At 37.8% G+C, this 18969-nt stretch overlaps 1 protein-coding gene across 6 annotated transcripts in view; it reads right to left on the bottom strand.

Moving 5' to 3' along the window:
- The window catches only part of dlgap2a (discs, large (Drosophila) homolog-associated protein 2a), a 183204-nt gene that overhangs the window by 60974 nt on the left and 103261 nt on the right, over nt 1-18969 (bottom strand). The gene's annotated exons all lie outside the window — the stretch shown is intronic.

The raw sequence follows: 18969 nt of genomic DNA, 5'->3' as shown, positions 1-18969 counted from the left end.
CATCCCTTGAACATTTTGTCACACTACACTACAGACTTGAAATTAATTTTTCTGTGCTTTTTAAGAAAAATTGTAAAAAAAAATTCCCCTACTATTTTCAGCCAAGTCTAATATCCCTAAGTAAAACCCAGAATTTCTCCATTAAATGTCAGCTAAACAGATTCTACCTGTGAGGAAATCAAGCTGTGCAGGTAAGGTGTCACAGGTAGAGTAGAAAACATTAGAAAATAAAAAGCCTCATGAAAAAAATTACAAAACAATGGCAGAAGCTTTGGAAATCTCACTGCTCATCATTTGAAAATGGCAAGAGCCTATCACAGATGCATACCTGCCAAAACAAGACTGCCCAATTAAACTGACAGGCAAGTTTGTCAGAGGCATGCATCAAACCACTTGCAGCTGTAACTGCAGAAAGCTGGTTCTACAATTAAATGTATTGGCTTGAAGTGGTTTACAAATGCCTGCCACATTTTTATATCCCATAAAAATATGGCATTAAAAATCATTAAATTAAAAATAATTTGAAAAACATGTATTGATATACAGTACAGACCAAAAGTTTGGACACACCTTTTAATTCAATGAGTTTCCTTTATTTTCATGACTATTGACATTGTAGATTCACACTGAAGGCATCAAAACTATGAATAACACATGTGGAAATATGCACTAAACAAAAAAGTGTAAAACAACTGAAAATACCCCTTATATTCTAGTTTCTTCAAAGTAGCAACCTTTTGCTGTGATTACTGCTTTGCACACACTCTGCATTTTCTTGATGAACTTCAAGAGGTAGTCACCTGAAATGGTTTTCACTTCATAGGTGTGCCCTGTCAGGTTAATAAGTGGGATTTCTTGCCTTATAAATAGTCATGAAAAAAAGAAAACCCATTTTAATTAGAAGGTATATCCAAACTTTTGGTCTGTACTGTACATCCATTTTCTAAGTAAGAAACAGCTGATGTGGTGCATACATTTCTAATGAAATACAAAAATAAATCACGGTTGTTTGGCCATACAATGTAAAAATGAGGTATAAACATTTTACAAGGTGTGCGGTGCAGTTTGATGCCAAGAGCATTTTTAAAACTTATGAGGTATGATAGTTTCTTCATTTTTGTGTGAAACATTGTGTAAAATATGTCAAATTATGCAACAGAGTAAAAGTAGGCAGGAATCTGACAGGAATCTTTTCTTAGCATTTCTCATAATATAGAGTCAGCAGGTTAAAACATTTTATGAAAAGAAGGCTCACTCAGGAACATTTGGAAACCTTTTTTTTTTACCTTGTTCTTATGAAATCAGAAACAAACAGGATAACAAAGCTAAGCTCCGTTGCCTCACTAAGATACGCCTCATAAAGACCAACACTCAGGCTGTAACCTCATAAACCGAAGGAGAGTTTTTATGAGCTACATGTGGGAGGGTGGGTGGCGGAGAGCAGCTTTAGACAAAATGGTAGAATTTTGGAACCACACATCTAACCCTTCAGCTGCCAGTTCAACCAAAACCAAGACTGAACATCAAAATAATAAGAAAAGAAACACAAATTCTGGAATATTAGTGCCACTTTTGGCATGGAAAAAAACAGTCGCTGTATTTTATCTCTTTAGCCAAACCTACTTTGTTAAAGAGAACTTTGCTAGTTTTATGCTACCTCATCTCAAATTAGGTAACTCACTTCTTCAGAACAACAGAGTTTCTCATTACCTTTACACTGATGTTGAAATACAGGGCCGCCAGGTCATTTTAACCCATTATGTTGCACCACCACATAAAGCAGTGCTGAGAGGCCCCAGACATCTTAGCCATTTCTTTGAGACCAGACTGACCTCACTCTTTTGTCTGTGTTTGCCACTTCCCGTATCTTGAATGTTGGGCACAGTCTGAGGTCACCATAACCAGGACATGTTCTCACTATACTTCACTATACTCCCCTGTTTTTAAGAAGGCAAAAACAGAAGATATCAAAAATATTTAAACATATTTTGCAGCAAATTTTTTTTTGCAGCAAACATGGTGATTTCAGCTCCTCTGGGTCCCGTCACCGCTTCAAAGAAGTTGTGGATTCAGGATTTTCCTTCTAATTATTTTGCCTCAGCGAGCATCTCTCATAAAACCCTGTGTTTTATCAAGGCTGTTTTCCGAGCTGAAACTGAAACACGACCACAGTTAAGAGGATCCTTTTCATCTATCAAATTGGATTAAATTTATTCAAAGTTCCAAACCTTTTTTTCAAATTCTCAACTGTGCGGTGCTGCCATGCGCTTGTGTTCCTCCCATCCTCCATCTACTGAGATCAAAACAAACTCTTGTGTTTACCAATCTTCTGAGGATCACTACTTGGCAGCCTTTTGCAAAATTAATCCAGAGTACTCCAAGTATTCAAGAGGCAGGAAGCGAAAAAGATGGGACAAGTTCACTCAAGAGGAATCAGATTTACAAAGGCGCAACTGAGCAAACTTTAAACAGGCCAAATCCTGTGAATGTTCCAGCTCTGACTCAGACTAGCTCAGTGTTGCAATCAGAAGGGTGACGGCGCATCACTGATTTATATGATGCTACATTCATGTCTGATGTTAAGTCACCATCTTACTCCAAGGCCTTTCTTTGACAGCTGTCCTCTGAGATGCTTGCTGAATACATTATCTTCCTACACAGTCACACACTCTTTCTGGGATTATACGACGGATGACAGACTTGTATACCTTCTCTCTCTGTCTCTCTTGATTTTATTTTTTCCCATGTCTTTCATGGAAGCAATACATTTTGACATTATTGAAAGACATATCTTCAGAAGCATTTTGAGGGCTTGTTTGTATTTGCCTGAGGCATCATGAGAAAAATCATCTGTGCCATTGATTGGCAAGTAAAAAGCAAAGAGAGAGACAATTATGACTGGCAAACAGTTGAGGTTATAAATTTGCATGCACATATACATGAAATTAAAATTAACTTTAAGCTTTTATCAATTTAATTGGAAGATCTTTTTCCAAAGTGGCTTGATAATGCAACATAAATCTGCTATATATTTTTCTATTCCAACATTACTAGGTGAACAAGTTAAAATTTATTATATAATTTCAAACCGAGGCTGGTAGGTTTCCTTTGCCTGAGTAAAAAGGATTTGCATGGAACTGAACAGTGCTCAAAACATTGGCAAAGTCTAACAAACTCAGTAAAGATCAAACAAGGAGATCTAAAGGGTAATTTAGATCGAAGTAATTTGGGTTGTTTCTAAAGAGTTGCTGATCCCAAGATCATCACGTTTAACAACTTATTTTTAAGATATATCTGTACTTAAGCAATTTTTGTACTGGATTTCATTAAGGATTTTATTAGATCAAATGAGAGTAAACATAAATCAATAAAACACTTTTCATATAAAATTTTCTTATACTGTCTGCTTGTGCTTTCAGATCCAGAAAACAAGGTTTTGCAGATCATTAAACCTTTTACTTGTACTTTCAAATTGTATGCTATAGGGTTAGGGTAACCCTATATTATGGTGCATAGTATTCAACTGTAAGTTGGGGGCAATCATGTAATTCAAAAGAAAGACTATTTTACAGACTCCCTGATAATAAATAAAACAAAAGAAAAGAAGTAACATAGACTCATTCAGCAGTGTTGAATTTTACATGCACACTGAATTTGTTTCTTTCAGATTTTAAAAGCCCCTGTGGTTTAACTGTGATAAACCTGCATCATACCTGACATAAGGTGTGCAGAGACGGCCAACAGAGTCAGAGGAAGATGCTCATTTATTAAGGGCCTCTGTTTGGGGCTTTCAATCTGCTCACATGCATGGTGTGAGTAAAGGTCGTTTTGCTCCTCTTAACACATTAGCATTTAAATAGCATTATATCTTCACTGAGTATCACTGACAGCTCCCACTATTCCCTTGGCTGAGACTCTAACTGGAGTTGAAAACAAAGTTAAAAGATAATAAAGCACTGCACTAGACTGAGAGATCAAAGGCATGCGACCTTCAGACTTGGCAGTGTTAGCATACCACCTAACCACGTCGACTTGCTGCTGTTTAAGAGAGGATTTGGATGAAGGTAAGACCAAGTCACAGCATTGAAGCATCACACGTAAAACAATCTTTCAGGTTATGCATCAGCGAGGGAATGTGTCAATTCTTTGTCGCCTGGCATCAAACTGTCTAATATTCCCCAGTGCTTCAATGGAAAAAGCTAAGATATCTCAAGTAATAGAAGACATGAGGTTTATATAATAACTGTGCTTCAGGGATTTCCTATAAAATCCTAAATGTTAAGAGCTGTGTGAATTCTATGTTTATTTTAGAAACTCAGAAGAAGGAAACTGTGACCTAAAGACTAAAATTAGAATTGCCCTGAGCTATTCAATTGGAGGAGTCAACAAATGAAGTCTGTCAGCGCCAATCAATGTTAGAACTGACATATGTCTTTGGGAGATATCCTTGTCACTTGTCCATCCAGGTGACAGCACAGAGCATTTTATGCAGAGATGTCAAGTCAGACACATGGATATAAACTGATATTATGGTGCCTCCACTGCGAATGTGATTTTTAGCAAACTGGGAGAACAATTAGAATCTAATCTGTTGTTAGAGGTATTTTTCCCCAAAAGGGGAAAAAAAAATCCTGATGTTTTCCTGACAGCTGATTGACATGGTGCTGAGACCTGACGACAAAAGATGTCACTGATGCATTTGTCATACATTTGCATGGCTGTTCTCACTCTTGAACTGCTGTCAAAGCTAAACTATAATCAAGCTTGGATGTGATCCTGTTGCAGTTAGACAGGAGGAAAATTACCTAAAAAATTATTTGTTCAGTTATGCTAGTTGATAATATTTTGACTGAATATCCTACTGGATAAAGTTTTCATTTTGCATCAACGACATGTATTAGGATAATATAAAGAAAAAAATATAAGGTGTCTTCTCCATACAAGAAGCCACTACATAGCAACAAGTAATATTTTTTGACCATGAGAAACATTTTCTTAACCAAAAAAAATATATATTTTTTTTCTTCCCTATATTTTAAAAGCCAGTTCACTACAGGTAATTTGTTCTTTAAAAGGTTTCGAGGCTGATGATGGCTCAGGCAGTAGGAGTTTGCCCTGTAACGAATGGGTTGTCAGTTCAAATCCTCACTCCATCTGTCTCAGTCGTTTTGTCCTTGGGGAAGACACTTCACTGTCCTTGCCTGCTGGTGGTGGTCAGATGGTCCAGTGGTGTCAGTGAATGGCACCACTGAGCACACAGCTACATTGTTGTAAACTTACAAGTTATTTAATAGCACACCTGTTTTCTGTTAATCAGAAAGATTATGCAGTCAATTGTCTTCAGCTTCCTTTACTTAGATCTTTGTCCATTCTGTTCTGTTAGTTCCTGCTTCTACCTTCTTAAACTTTGTTCCATTTCAACAGTTTTTGATCGCCAGTCCTCATGCCACTGTGATTTTGCTTCTGTAAACCAAGGTATTAAACATTTCCTTAAATTTGGATTTTTTCCCCCTGTTTGGGTGCTCCATTGATGCACCACCACCAAGCAACTACAGCACCATTGCCTCTTGTGCTTCCAGTTGCATCAAACTGATGCTCACACACATATTTGAATGTGAGAAACAGGAGAGAGAGACTGTTTCCATTTCCATTCTTGCTTGGCAATCAAACACTACACCCCACAATGTTTCTCACAGCAGGTTGTATGTATTAGAGTGAAGAAGAGCTAGCAGAGGCAAGTAGGTATTGTCTACTGAGATTTTGTAAACAACAGCAACGCTCAAGGGAAGACAGTTGTGTATGCCGCTGCATGTTCAGGGGGAGTCTATGGTGACAACAGCTTCAGGAAAGGAGCTAAACTTGCAGATAAGAATATTCCTGTCCATCACTTTCTCTACTAACGTATTTTAAAATGATCAGGCAACTGACAGTCTGTCACAAAAGGCCAAAAATTGCTATTTTTCTTCTGTAACTATCAATTTTACTTACGTTGTGGTGAGTTGAATGCCTCCATAAAGTATTTAGCAGCAGAAAGATTACGGTGGCTCGATAAAGAGAAGCCACTGAGCGTCAGAATACTTATCGTGAGTCAGCTAATGATGGAGCGTGTTATCTGTGCTACGCTCAGCACTCCTCAGCTCCTCTCTCCCTCTGCCAGTCAAAGTGGGGACAGAACAATATGGTGACGAAAAGAAATAAAACACAGTGTAAGGATCAGCAGATTTTGTTCTCCTTAGAATGAAAACTTTTAAGGCTTTGTAATCCCTGAGTTTTTGGGGTTGAAAACATTTAACACTGATATTTAGTGTGGTAATTTTATCCCACATAACTTGGTAGTACTGCCAAATATGCCTGCTGCTTTCCTATTTCTTATTCAACCACAATCCCTTGAACCTAGCGCTTTCAAAGCCCTATTTCCACCCAAATCAACCACAGAAACAGAAGTCCAACAATGCCACCGGTACAAGTACGCAAACCCTAATTAAAACAAACTGTGTTTGATGGCGGGGGGGTTGCATTTTGTGTAATTGTATATCCAGCAGAGTTATCCATCTATGAATAAATCATGCTGAATGTGAAATTCTGCCACAGGAAAAGCCCCACAAGCATGTGCGAGTGAGAGGAAGAGAGAAGGTCCCGTCTTATGCAACAGCCAGGACTGCATTCCCAGGCAACTTGTTAGAGGATGCCTCAGCACTGCTGTTGCCGTAGCAACATACTCTGTAGTTCACATGTTTTACTGTCTTTGTAGCAATTGAGGACTTCAGGGGAAAAACTGAGATAAAGTGAGTCTCACATTGCAGCCCATTTAAAATTAAAAAAAATCTTTGTAAATGTGTATTGAAATAAAAATAATTTATTTAAATTCAAGTTAAATTTATAATGTAGACATTCATTGCACAAAGAGTGATATAGAATTGTTCTATGCTCATAAAATTTTCAAGTTTTTGATGTTTAAAATTGTCAGTCTACCTTCCCGTATTTTACAGTCTATGCACTCTGGTTGCAGCTTCTTTTGCATGAAATTCTGCATCAGTGTGGTTTGACGTGAGAGAAGCTCAGGTCAGTTAGGAACAGCCTTTAACTCAGCAAAAGGTTTTGGAACGAACGAGAAACAGTCCACTCCCATTTCTCCTTAAGATGTTACCTTTGGCTAAGAATTGTCTTAATAAATTGGGCGCAACAGCTTTTGCCCTGGAAAGTGTCTGTGCGGTGGCTCTTGAAACACATCTCTAGCTTCAGTTCATACCCCCAAACTTTAAATGTGCTCTGTGTCACAATCCTATCAGTGGAGCAGTTATTCCTGTGAAGGGTGCACTATGTTCAACTACACTTTTTCGTCCCCTAAGCCTTGTATTTATATGGTTGGATGCAACACACCGAACAATCATCTTCCTCAGTGATTACTTTTTGCAGCTTACTCTCCCCTAGAAGTGTGTCAGGTAACATTTTTGTATTAAAATCCTTTATTTATAGTCCTATATATTATTATGATATTTTGTTATCTTATGAAAAATATGTAGCATTCAGGAATATAAAATTGCATATAATGATTCAATGAGAATACAAGTGGTGGTTAGATGCTTGTAACTGAACATGTTTGCATATCTCAGTTAAAGTTATTACTCAACTTAATTTAACATTGGGACAGAGCTGTAAAAACTGTTATTGTAAAACTCACAAATCCCACTGAGAGCTGTTCCAGCTCATACTTGTTATCCTTGTTCAAAACTGAAGAAACCTTCTGGATGACAACTAAAATCTTCACAAAACAAGAGCAGAACCTGCGTGCCTTTCTATTCACGCACCTAGGATCCAGTTTAGTGATGCTCTGGTTGAAGAGTTTGATTTTAGAATGCTTTATTTCTAATCATGTGTTTATAGAATCATTCTATGCTCATAAAATTTTAGTTTGAATTTTCTGAGAAACAGAATTTTAGATTTTCATTAGATGTTAGCCAGAATTATGTAAAAAATACAGAAATAAATGTATGTAAAATGTGTAATGAATCTATTTCAAGTTTAAATTTTGCATTGATTTATATCTGCATCCAATTTAAAGGATACTGTTTCATGACGGTAAAGATACAGTTGCCTTAAAAAGATATCTCATAACAAAACTGATCTTCAAAGCACTATACCACCCGCAGAGTCACCCACACTGCTCAGCCTAACAAAGACAAATTAAAAACACTTTCATTCCTAAAGTTATTTTCCTCTCTGCAGTCCCATAATCAGATGCTGGCGTATGGCCGTAATGATTTCTTTGGAGATGGCAGTGATAATAACAGTCCAGCTTAAACCCTTGCTTATTTCCCTCCAATGTCAGACAGCACATCACAGGCACAAAGTTAAGCGGAGCACTGAAAGATTTTCTGTGATCCTAATCTGAACAAAATCAGATCTGCAGAAATGAGGCATATTAGCAACATTTAAAGGGTAATGCTGATAAGAGTAATTGATTAATTAGCCCATGAATGATCTTTGTGCCACTAGAGTTCAATGCACCAAGAAACACAGAAGCACAAGTTGATTTGAATAGAGCAGGCTTGCATGTTACTATGTGGAGTAAAGGTAAAGGACAACTGACAGTGAATGGTTTTTTACAAGTAAACATCCCTGTTGCCCATGTCAGAAATCAATCAATCACATTTTATTTGTGTAGCACATTTCAGCAGCAAGGCATTTCAAAGTGCTTCACATCATATCAAACATAGAAACACAATGCAACATAGAATCAACAATCAAAACACGACATTAAGTCAGGTTCCATCAATAAATTTGTAATTGATTACGTTTCATATACAATCCTAAACAGGTGGGTTTTTAGTCGAGTTTGCATCCATAAAAGGTTTACCTGTTACACTGTGTTATATGGAACAAAATACCTATTGCTATTTTTATTCCCACTCAAAATGGAAACCACAACTATCTGTACCATTATACATAGCAATTAAGACAATGCCCTAATGGTAAACAACGCTCAACTATGAACACTGTTCAAGGTGCAACAAGCAAGAAGTAACCAAGCAGAAGGAGAGCATTGTGATTCTTCTCACCCTCTCCTGCTGTAACATCCGCCACCATGACAGGTGACAAAAACAATCAAAGAGCAATGATCATGCTCTGCATGCTCTATACATTCTTGTTTTATTTATTCACCAATTAAATAAATCTCTCTATATATTAATTAAATAAAATAATAACTACTGCCAGGTAAGAGCCGTTCAGAAGAATCGGATAGTTCAGGAATATATATTGCAGACTTTTGGTCACAAAAGTATACAGTATATGCGACACATCCGTCAACACCTCTGCACAACAATTCACCACAAAGAGTGACAACGTTTTTTCATGCAACATACAGTATGTGTCTCTGTACAGTTAGCTTTGCTAACATCATGTACACAGCTTACCTTTCTTTAAGCTTCTTTTCCAAGTGACGATAAAAGTTGGACATAGTCCCCACTGTCTGTGAAAGTGAAGGGCTGCTGAATTTACATGTCACCATATCTGATGATTTATGTAGCGGTATTCTATTATTGACAATTAGATAGACATCTTCTCCCGCTCAGAGAAAACCACTGTGCATGTCTTAGACGCCGCGTGCGAGTGAAAGGGGGTGTCGATGGGTAACAACAGACAGACACAAAAAAACAACAGACAGACACACGTAATTAGTAAGTTACGTTATTGCTTATCCTCAAGTCTCTGAACTTCACATTTTAACGAAAAAAGCGCAATGCGACTTGGATGTAACGAGTAACGCAACGTTTTTGTAGAAATGGAGTGAAGCAGAAAGTACAGACACTCCTACTGTAAAATGTAGTGGAGTAAAAGTCGAAAGTATCCGTGATTAAATCTACTTAAGTAAAGTACAGATACATGAAAATTGTACTTAAGTACACTTCGTTACTTCCCACCACTGCCCATACAAGATACTGTTAAGAAGGAAAGTTATTTGGTTAGGTTAAGTTTTAGAAAAAGCATGGCTCTGCTTTCCTCCTGTTACCCCGGGTCGCGAGCAGATGTCGTCACGGCCGGCAAAACTACGGCGAAGCAGAATGACGTCACAGATCACAGAGTTTAATTCAGACAAAAGCAATCGACAACAAAGCTGCAGAGATACAGAGATATACATTTTATACAGACAAGGGGAAAACAGACAACACGAAACACATAAGACAGACAAAGAGGGCCCACGTGGAGAAAAGATGGACAAAAACTCTCTGAGACTCTCCGGTGCTGCCCCTGGAATTTTACTAAAGAGGCGTTTCCCTATTTAATATATGCAAAGAAGGCGTTCTGCTCTTCAACCAATCAGAGACCTGTTTCGGCCCCCCAAAGAAAGTTAGGACTCCCTGATTTACGGCAAAGATGTCTGGTTTTTGTCTAAGTACACGGTCGGACCACCTCGTGTTCATCTTTGCCTGATACGGGGAGATTCCTGGCGCCAAAGAGTCTCCTGCTCTATCGGAATGCAAATTTTATTGCTCTCTGTGTGTCAGTGGGGGAGGAAAAGGCCCTGCTTTATCTGCTATTGTCAGTTCCCACATGTTCCACAGAAAACTGTTCCAAAGTATTGGCTATACCTTTACACATGTCATATATTAGCTGTATTAAACACCAAAAATAATCATTTTCCTTTACAATACCAATCTTATTTCCCTGCAGTGAAAAGGAAGAGCAACTTTCTGAAATCCCCTTGCACTAACTTTAAAGCTGCAGATTATTCAGGGGCTCTGGTAGCTTCGCACATTCAGATATTCCAGTTTTACCCATTCTTCTTTCGAGAGTGGCTCGAGAGTAGATCAGCCGCAACGTTCAACACTTTTCTCAGATTTTGAATATTATTTAGGTCTAGACTTTGACTGGGCCATTCTAGCACATTGATATCTAAACACTGCCATTGTAGCTCTGGCTGTAGCTCTAAAGTTGTTCTCTAGCAGCTTCTAACAGCATTACTTCCGACAAAAGGACTTTCTAGTGTCCCCTGCCTTCCTGTTTATAAACGGCAGAATTGACTTTCTGTAGTTTTCTTTGAACAAGGAATTTGTCTTGCCACTGTACAATAAAGGCCGGGTTTGCGAAGTGCATGACTAATACCTGTACTGTCAATACCACCTTGGCTGTGACTTTTTGCAGTTCTTCTGGGGTTACTATTGGCCCTGAGAATAAATTACACACAGGTGGTAAAGGTTAGTAGAATAAAATGGAGTGATTTTAAATGCAGGCCACACTTCACAATTTTATACTTGGTAGTGGTCTATCATGTAAAAACCCAATAAAATAATGTTGATGTTTGTGATTCGTACTTAATAAAATGTGGGGGAAAAAAAATCAAGTGACATAAATACTTTTGCAAAACACTATAATTTGCTTGGGCTTGAAAAAAAGGTTCACTTTCAGTCGCAACTTAGTAAAGCTGGTTCTGCCCAAAATGATAAGCAAGAAATAACTTGGGCTGGCCAAAACTCAATTTTTGCTGTAGTAATTATTGATTCACATCCAAGCGTATTTCATTTAATTGCTCAATTATTGCTGTAGCACATGAACAGATGATGTAGCAGAGATGTTGGTTTCAAGAAAGCATAATATTAGTCAAGGTAAAAATGTTCTTTAAACAACTTTATTTTCCTCTATTTTGCCAAGTTTCCTGACTTTAGAGGTACTAAAAAAATATAGATTTTTGCAAGGTTAATATAGCAAATTAATTTTCTCTGTATTTATAATTGGTATAATGGAGGGTCTTCTCTCAATGAGATCATAAAGTAGCCTACAGTGTACATCACCTGTGGATACATATGGCCTCATACACACTTATGTCACACGTCTTGGTTTATGATTGAGCAAATCTTGAACCATAAATATGCTCTCGTGGAGTGCTTCACAAATACAGTAGTTGAGTCAAATCTCTCAGGCCTTCACAGAACATCTGGATTTATACTGACATTAAATTACACAGAAGTGGACTCCGACTTCCAAATTAATTGGTTGCTGTGTAATGTATTTTTGGGTATCAGAGAAGTTGTAGTAAATACAAACGTTTAGCAGACTATTAATTTCTCTTGGTAAACTTTTTGAAACTATGCAATATTAAATTAAATGAGCTCCAGTACCAAAATGGAGCTCATTTCCAGTACCAAAACTGGAAATTTGTTCCAGTACCAAACATTTACAGTGTAATGTTGTGCATTTGTTTTATTTAATAAGCCAGTTTTACTTACTTATAAATCAATATCAGATGAAAGGGCTCCTAAACCTAAGGTGTGAATCAATACCCTGTCTACACATAACCGTCAGTTTTATGAGTAATATTTCTGAATGTGATTTTTTTCAGGTCCATCCACGTTAAACAGATTATTTACTTCTGCATGTCTCTCATTTTTAAGCACACTATGCTTTCTCCACGTACACTACGGTAAATCAGCTTTAATTGTCAATATCAGGGAAAAGCACTCCTTTGGGCCTACTACCTTCCCCAGGCAGTAACTAAAAATACATGATTCTGGTAATAATTCAATGGAGACAGCTGGGTGATTGAGTCACCAGCTCCAAAATCCCTCAGAATGAGCTATAATGTGACGAAAGGAAACATGGAAAACATGGATATCAGCTTTAGGAGTGGATGAGGACTGCTGTTTGACTGGAAGAAACACACAGTAGCAGAGGAAGCAGATTGACAGCAGGTGTTCCAACTGATTGATGACAGGCCAGTCTTCTAGACCATTCTCAGCTGATATCCCTACTTCACGCTATTTTTACTCTCACCCCCAGGGGTCTGCTGGCAGCCTCTTCCACTGAATCTTGTCAACAAGCCATTTTTGAGTCTCTGTGAGGTGAGCTGGAGCCATTCATCATGTCAGACTGACTCGCACATGTGTAGTTATGAGTGAGAATCTGTGTGTTGTCAGCTTGAGAATGACAGGCATGCTGAGGGAAAGTGGTTTAGAGACGGGTCACCATTTAGCAACAGCAGCAAAAGGTTTTCTCACAAACATGTAGTCTTTACAGTCAATACAGATGGAGGGTTTGCTGGCCTACTGCAACTTGGTTTCTCTCATATTTCCTGGTACTACTCATAAATAAATGGAAAAAAAGAAAAAAAAAAAACTTTTCATCACAGATTCCTAGCACCATCTAGCACTTTATTTTAAATCTGTGATGGTGAGAATTTTGATAAATATTTTGACAACAATATCAAGTGCAATACATGCCTATTTTCTTGTATCCTGTATTTTTCATCTGTGCTTCCACCACTCTGCGACCTTCGAGGATTTTGGACAATGTCACTTGTGTCCGATGTGAGCAACTGTTGTTGTGAGACACTGCCCAACTGGCTAAATGTTACATTAGCATGGAAAATGCAAGTTCATAACACTTGGAATATATTGGCCAACAATTATAGTACTCCCAACTGTCATTTGCAATTTAAATATTGCACACACTGATATTGCGTTGATGATATTGTTGCGCTAAGTATAATGCTATATGTAACAGAAAATTCACCCCATTATTATACTATTTCATTGTAAAACATGACAGTGGCAGCATCATGCTGTGAAAGAGTTAGTTTATTTTTAACTTGGACAAAACACTCTCTATGTAATCTGTCAGATGTCTGGCTCTAGATGAGCAATAGAGACATAGCCCAAAAGAATAGCAAATGCAATTATAATTAAAGTTGAATGTACTAAGTACTGAATCAAGGTGATTGAATTCAAATCCATACCAAACTTTTCAAATTTGTATATTTATATGCTTTCTTTATCTATAAATTATTCTAAATATATATAATATAACATTAGGCATTTTTCTTTCACAAATGTATGTTATTTTGTAATGGTCTATCATTTGAACATTAAAAAAAACAACTAAAGGTGTATAAATACATTTGGTAGACACTAACAGCTCTATTGTTGCATCTCAGTTCCACCTGACTGTTGTATTATCTTTTGTCCTGCAGGCTTGAAATATGTGAATTTGCAAACTGACTGCAAATAAAAGATCACTTAATGAACACCGGGAGTCAAAATTGAAAGGAGAACAAAACTATTTCTGGAGCCGGTTCATCCTTGTTCACTTCTTTGCCTCTTGTTCCTTGTCAGTAAGACTACTGAGTCTAGGAAAACATGAATTACAAAGTGTTCAATATTTGCAGGTGTGACTCAGAGTCAACAAACTGTTGCGTTCAGGGAAATCTGTGTGAGAGTATGTGATCCCACTGTAAATGAGAACAGGTGCTGCACAGCAGCAGAGAAAAGTGGCCCATTGGAGCAAAACAGAAGTATAAATTAGCATGGTGCAAGGTGAGACAAGCATGCAGCCAAGCATACATACGATGGATTACTGCTGTTCTGCATGAATTAACATATGATATATGAAACATGCTGTGAATCTGTTTCACTCAACGGTCAATTATATACAATTTAATAACTAATTATGTTTCACCTGTCATACTTTACCACCGAACAAATGCAAACACAGAGGAGTTATGGTTTAATTGACGCTTGTTCAGCTTTCTGGTAATGCCATGGGTTTTGTCAACTAGATAAAGCCAATAGATAATAAGTAATTACTTTGTGTTATTAATGCTGCACACTCTTACAGAGAACAGGGCATCACTCACTAAGTACTATAGGGCTGCTTAGAGCAAAAACCTGATCACAAACAAGATTAAGAGGGATGAATGTGCAAAGAGTGGTTCCAGATGAGCTACATTCACAGCATCCAAGGAGCAAAGAGCTGGTGTAACATGAAGAGGTAAAGTTAAATGCTGCTAATTAAGGAGTTCCTGCGTTTTACCCTATGACTCAACCATTAATGTAGGGCCTTGTGATAAATCTGGACAAAGTCAATGCTGATAGTCAAAGTATCTTTAACCAATTGTCTACTGCTTCTTTGAATTAGATGGTCTTACTTTTTTATTTGAGATCTTTTTACTTTTTTTTGGAATTGTTAGATGTAATTTATTTAGCAAAACATAAAAAATAATAAAGATATTATTCATTAACATGAATTACGTCCACCTAAAAACCTGAAAGTATTTAAATTACAGTTTGGATTTTCTTACAGTTTCAGTGTTAACAGTTAACAGTTGACAGAGGTGTTTATTTTGAGGTTTTTCACACATCTTGAGATGCCTATAAGTGTTGTATTTGGCACTGTGAATGAGACTGTAAATGTTAAGGGAGACTTTTTAGGTGCTAGGAGGAAATAGAACTGGGTGAAATACTCGAGGACAGTGATGAATTGTTTGAACATTTAGTGTCACCCACTGTAAAAATATAGAATATATTTGAGAAAATCCCCTATTAACTTTTTATATAAAAACCCTCCTGCTCAGTAGAAACTGACGTGCTGTGGGAATGGTGGGAGAGCTCATTGGCATTTTAAATGTAAAAAGGTTGTGAAAATTAATATCTTGGACAAATGTGATACAACACTTAATGCCATGAATTAAACAATCCATCATAAACTGAGCTACAAACGGTCCAGCTTGTCTTTCTCCTTGATTTAAAATTAGAGTCCATAAATTAACCCTGAGAAGAGCTACTACATAGGAAATGTTGTTTTGTGAAAAATTTAAAGTGCAATGCCAGAAGTAAATACTGCGACTTGAATTCACAATTGCAGAATTCAAAAGGAATGAGGTATAATTTCTGAAACTTGGTGAACAAATGTGGTTATTAACAGCACATTCAGAGACAAATAAAAAAAATGTTATGTCCACATAGAACTCAGACATTACTTTGTCAAAATTATCCCTTTAGGAAGTAGGTTCTTAGAGGTGAGAGCACAGCAGACACTACTAAGCCCTCGATCCTGAGTCACTGTCAGGCTGGTGCTGCTTATCATACACTGACTGACCTGCGTGTCACAAGGGTAGTTGGTCAAAGGATGTAAATTGATTGAACACATTCAGCAGCCACAAAAAGAAGCCCGCATGTCACATCTAAGGAGCACCAGGTCAACTTCCTGAACAAAGACATCCATTCAGTAGCTTTCCAGCGCTTTTTGCATAACTGCTTTGTCTAAAACCAACTCTATTGAGATCTGATTTCCAAACAACCCTCCTTCATAACTCACGTAGGAGGAGAAATCACTTGTTGATGATTCAAATGTTCCCTGATGGCGAGGAAATGAAGCAAGAAGAGACTGAAAAGCTAAGCTTGAGAAAATACTGTTTTATTATAAATGACAGTTTCCTCCAGTATTTGGAGCAGCGAGCATTGTTACTGCCTTATTTATCAGCATTATATGTCACTATTGGAGAAGCAGGGTGGAGGAGTATGAAATATTTTTAGTATGAGACAGATTCACTTCTCCTGGTTTGCAAATCTGCTAGAGAGACCTGGTCGTAAAGGCAGGTAAATATACAACAAAATCTAAAGAAACTCAAAATAAATTCAACTGTCATTCAGTATAGCCAGTGAATAGCAAAGCCCTGGGCAAAAAACGGAATTTAACTTTTAAAGTAACCAGTTCAAACTCTTCCAGGTCTCTCTCGTACATTATTGCATGAAAGATGATGTGCATAATTAGAAAAGGTCGATGCATTTAAGCATCTAGATTTGATGAAGACAACTTGGTCAAATTCAAACTGAAGATCAGAATGGGAAAGAAAGTGGATGTAAGAGCTACTCTGTCTTGAATATGACAGAGTAGCCTGACCGAGTATTTCCAAAACTGCTGATTTACTGAGATTTTCATGTACCACCATCTCTCAAGTTTGCAGAGAATGATCAAAAATGAAGGAAAATCCATCTGTTGTGTAGAGGACATTGTCTTTTTTGATCTCCGTGAAATGACAAGACTGGTTGGAGATGATAGAAAGTCAACAGTAGTTCAAATAATTGCTCATTACAACGGAGATATGTGAAGGAATACCATATCTGAACACAGAGCTTCAAAGCCTGTGCCACCCCTGCCTGCTGAGAAGAGGAAATTCACACCACAATTTACACTGGGTCACCGAAACCCAAAACTGTCTAATCTGACAGTGTCTGATTAGACAAACATGTCCGGTAAATCTCCATTTCAGATTCAGACTTTTGAATTTGGTGAAAGCAACATGAATTCATGCTTTCTTGTCTCAGCAGTTCATGACTGTCAGGAAGATATTTTTTCCTGACAGTCATTGAGCTCCTTAATTCAAAGTGAGAAGGTGAGAAACACATTTTGGTTAGCCATTCATTGCGTCAATTATGTCTTTCACCACCTTCACAGAAGCATTTCTCTGTTGTTTTCTAAATACTGACTAATTTATTGTCCAACATCTATATAGTCAGGGCTCTGTGTACATTTCATTAAGGGCACTCTTTAATGAACCAAGAGTAAAAATTCCATTTAAGATTTAGTTTGAGAGTAAGCTACAGAAGATGCACCAAAGAGTTAAATAGCAATTTAATTAGAGGTTGCAGTCGGTTGTCAATCTGAATTATTAGGTAAGGTTTAATTATGCAGAATCCAGTTTTGTCACTGACAATTTTCCGAGCATCTTTTAATCACCCTCGCCAATTATTCTGTCCTTTGAGCATATGTTCACTATGTTGCTACCAGCTCTTAGCTCGACTGCAGCGGCAATGATGTCTGGGCCGAAGGGAAATCTCTCCGACTTGCAGAGCTCATTTTGTGTTCACCTAAGTTGCACTGAGGTTAAGAGCTAATAGAGCTGTACACTGGGTAGTCACTGAAGTACCGTATCCCCAAGATCCCTCACAGCAGAAGCACATGTACCCAAATACATCAACAATATTATGAAAAAAACATGTCTACTCTCATTAGGACAGACCAGATAGAAAATAAGCTTCATTTTGTACAGGCTGATGCGATTCTAAGGCAAAAATATTCTTTCCCTGGAGCTTCTGAGTCAGAGCATGATAATGTGATTTTGGTGCAATCACATGAACTACAGTTCAAGCCACATGAAGTGAGGGACAGTGTTTGGCCATCTGCCAAATGAGCAAAAAATAACTCCAATGTCCTACTGTAAGACGTGTGCTGTATTCATTATCTTCCACGTCATGGTGATTCAGTGTCAGCATCTGTCATAGGCCACCAATACAGGACTGAGACTCATTGTTACATAAAGGGATTTGTTTTTGTGTGACCTCAAGCTGTTTAAACTCACTGAGTTGTAAACATTTTGCCAAAATAAACCGATGAGTGCCGGGCCACAGGAAAAGGACAGTGGCGGCGCAAAGTCAAGTGTCAATTTGGTTAAAAATGAAAAAGACTTGACCTCTCATTCTTTGACCTGCAAGGCAATATGAATAAAACTCTGGTGTTCGAGTGGAAATTCAGAAAGGTGAAAATGGAATTGCTCACAATTCACTGAAGTGCTCCACTATCTGTTTTTTTCTCTTTTTTTATCTGCAGCAGAAATGAATACTTTTGAGCAACGTTTATCCGGTACGGCGAGGAATTGTTTGTATGGTTTTCCTTTAAATAACTCCTATAATAAAAGGCTATAATAAAATACTCACAAAAGATTGATAAGTTCTGGATGGAAACTGTAACACTTTTGAACACAGATAAGAGTGTTTGCAGAAAGGTGTGGCATTTGCTCTGTGATCATTTCATAAAAACAGAGCAGAAGATGCAGGAAGAGAGAGGGAACTCTTGTCCAGCTGGTCTGCACTGTGCTGTGTGCAGACCAGAAAGGTGTGTGCAAATATGAACAGACCACAACCACTTGACTCTGCATCGACTGTTCAGATTAAGTATGTGGAAGCTTAAAGGCTTTGGGCCTCCAGCAAACCACAGAAAGAACCCTGTCCCCTGTGCCTTCCCACTCAGCCCCAATAGACTAGTGGCATCAGCAATTACCAACAACTGGTGATTGCTGAGCTTAATAACATGAACTGCAACACTGATAAGAACCGTTTTAAACTGCACCAATTGGCGGCATGGAAGAGCATTGTTGTGATGATGAGCTGAAGGGGAAAAATGACCAGAAACAGAAGG

Source organism: Xiphophorus hellerii, chromosome 19 (assembly GCF_003331165.1).
Source record: "Xiphophorus hellerii strain 12219 chromosome 19, Xiphophorus_hellerii-4.1, whole genome shotgun sequence".
Taxonomy (NCBI): Eukaryota; Metazoa; Chordata; class Actinopteri; order Cyprinodontiformes; family Poeciliidae; genus Xiphophorus; species Xiphophorus hellerii.
This window is presented reverse-complemented; position numbering and strand designations above follow the sequence as displayed.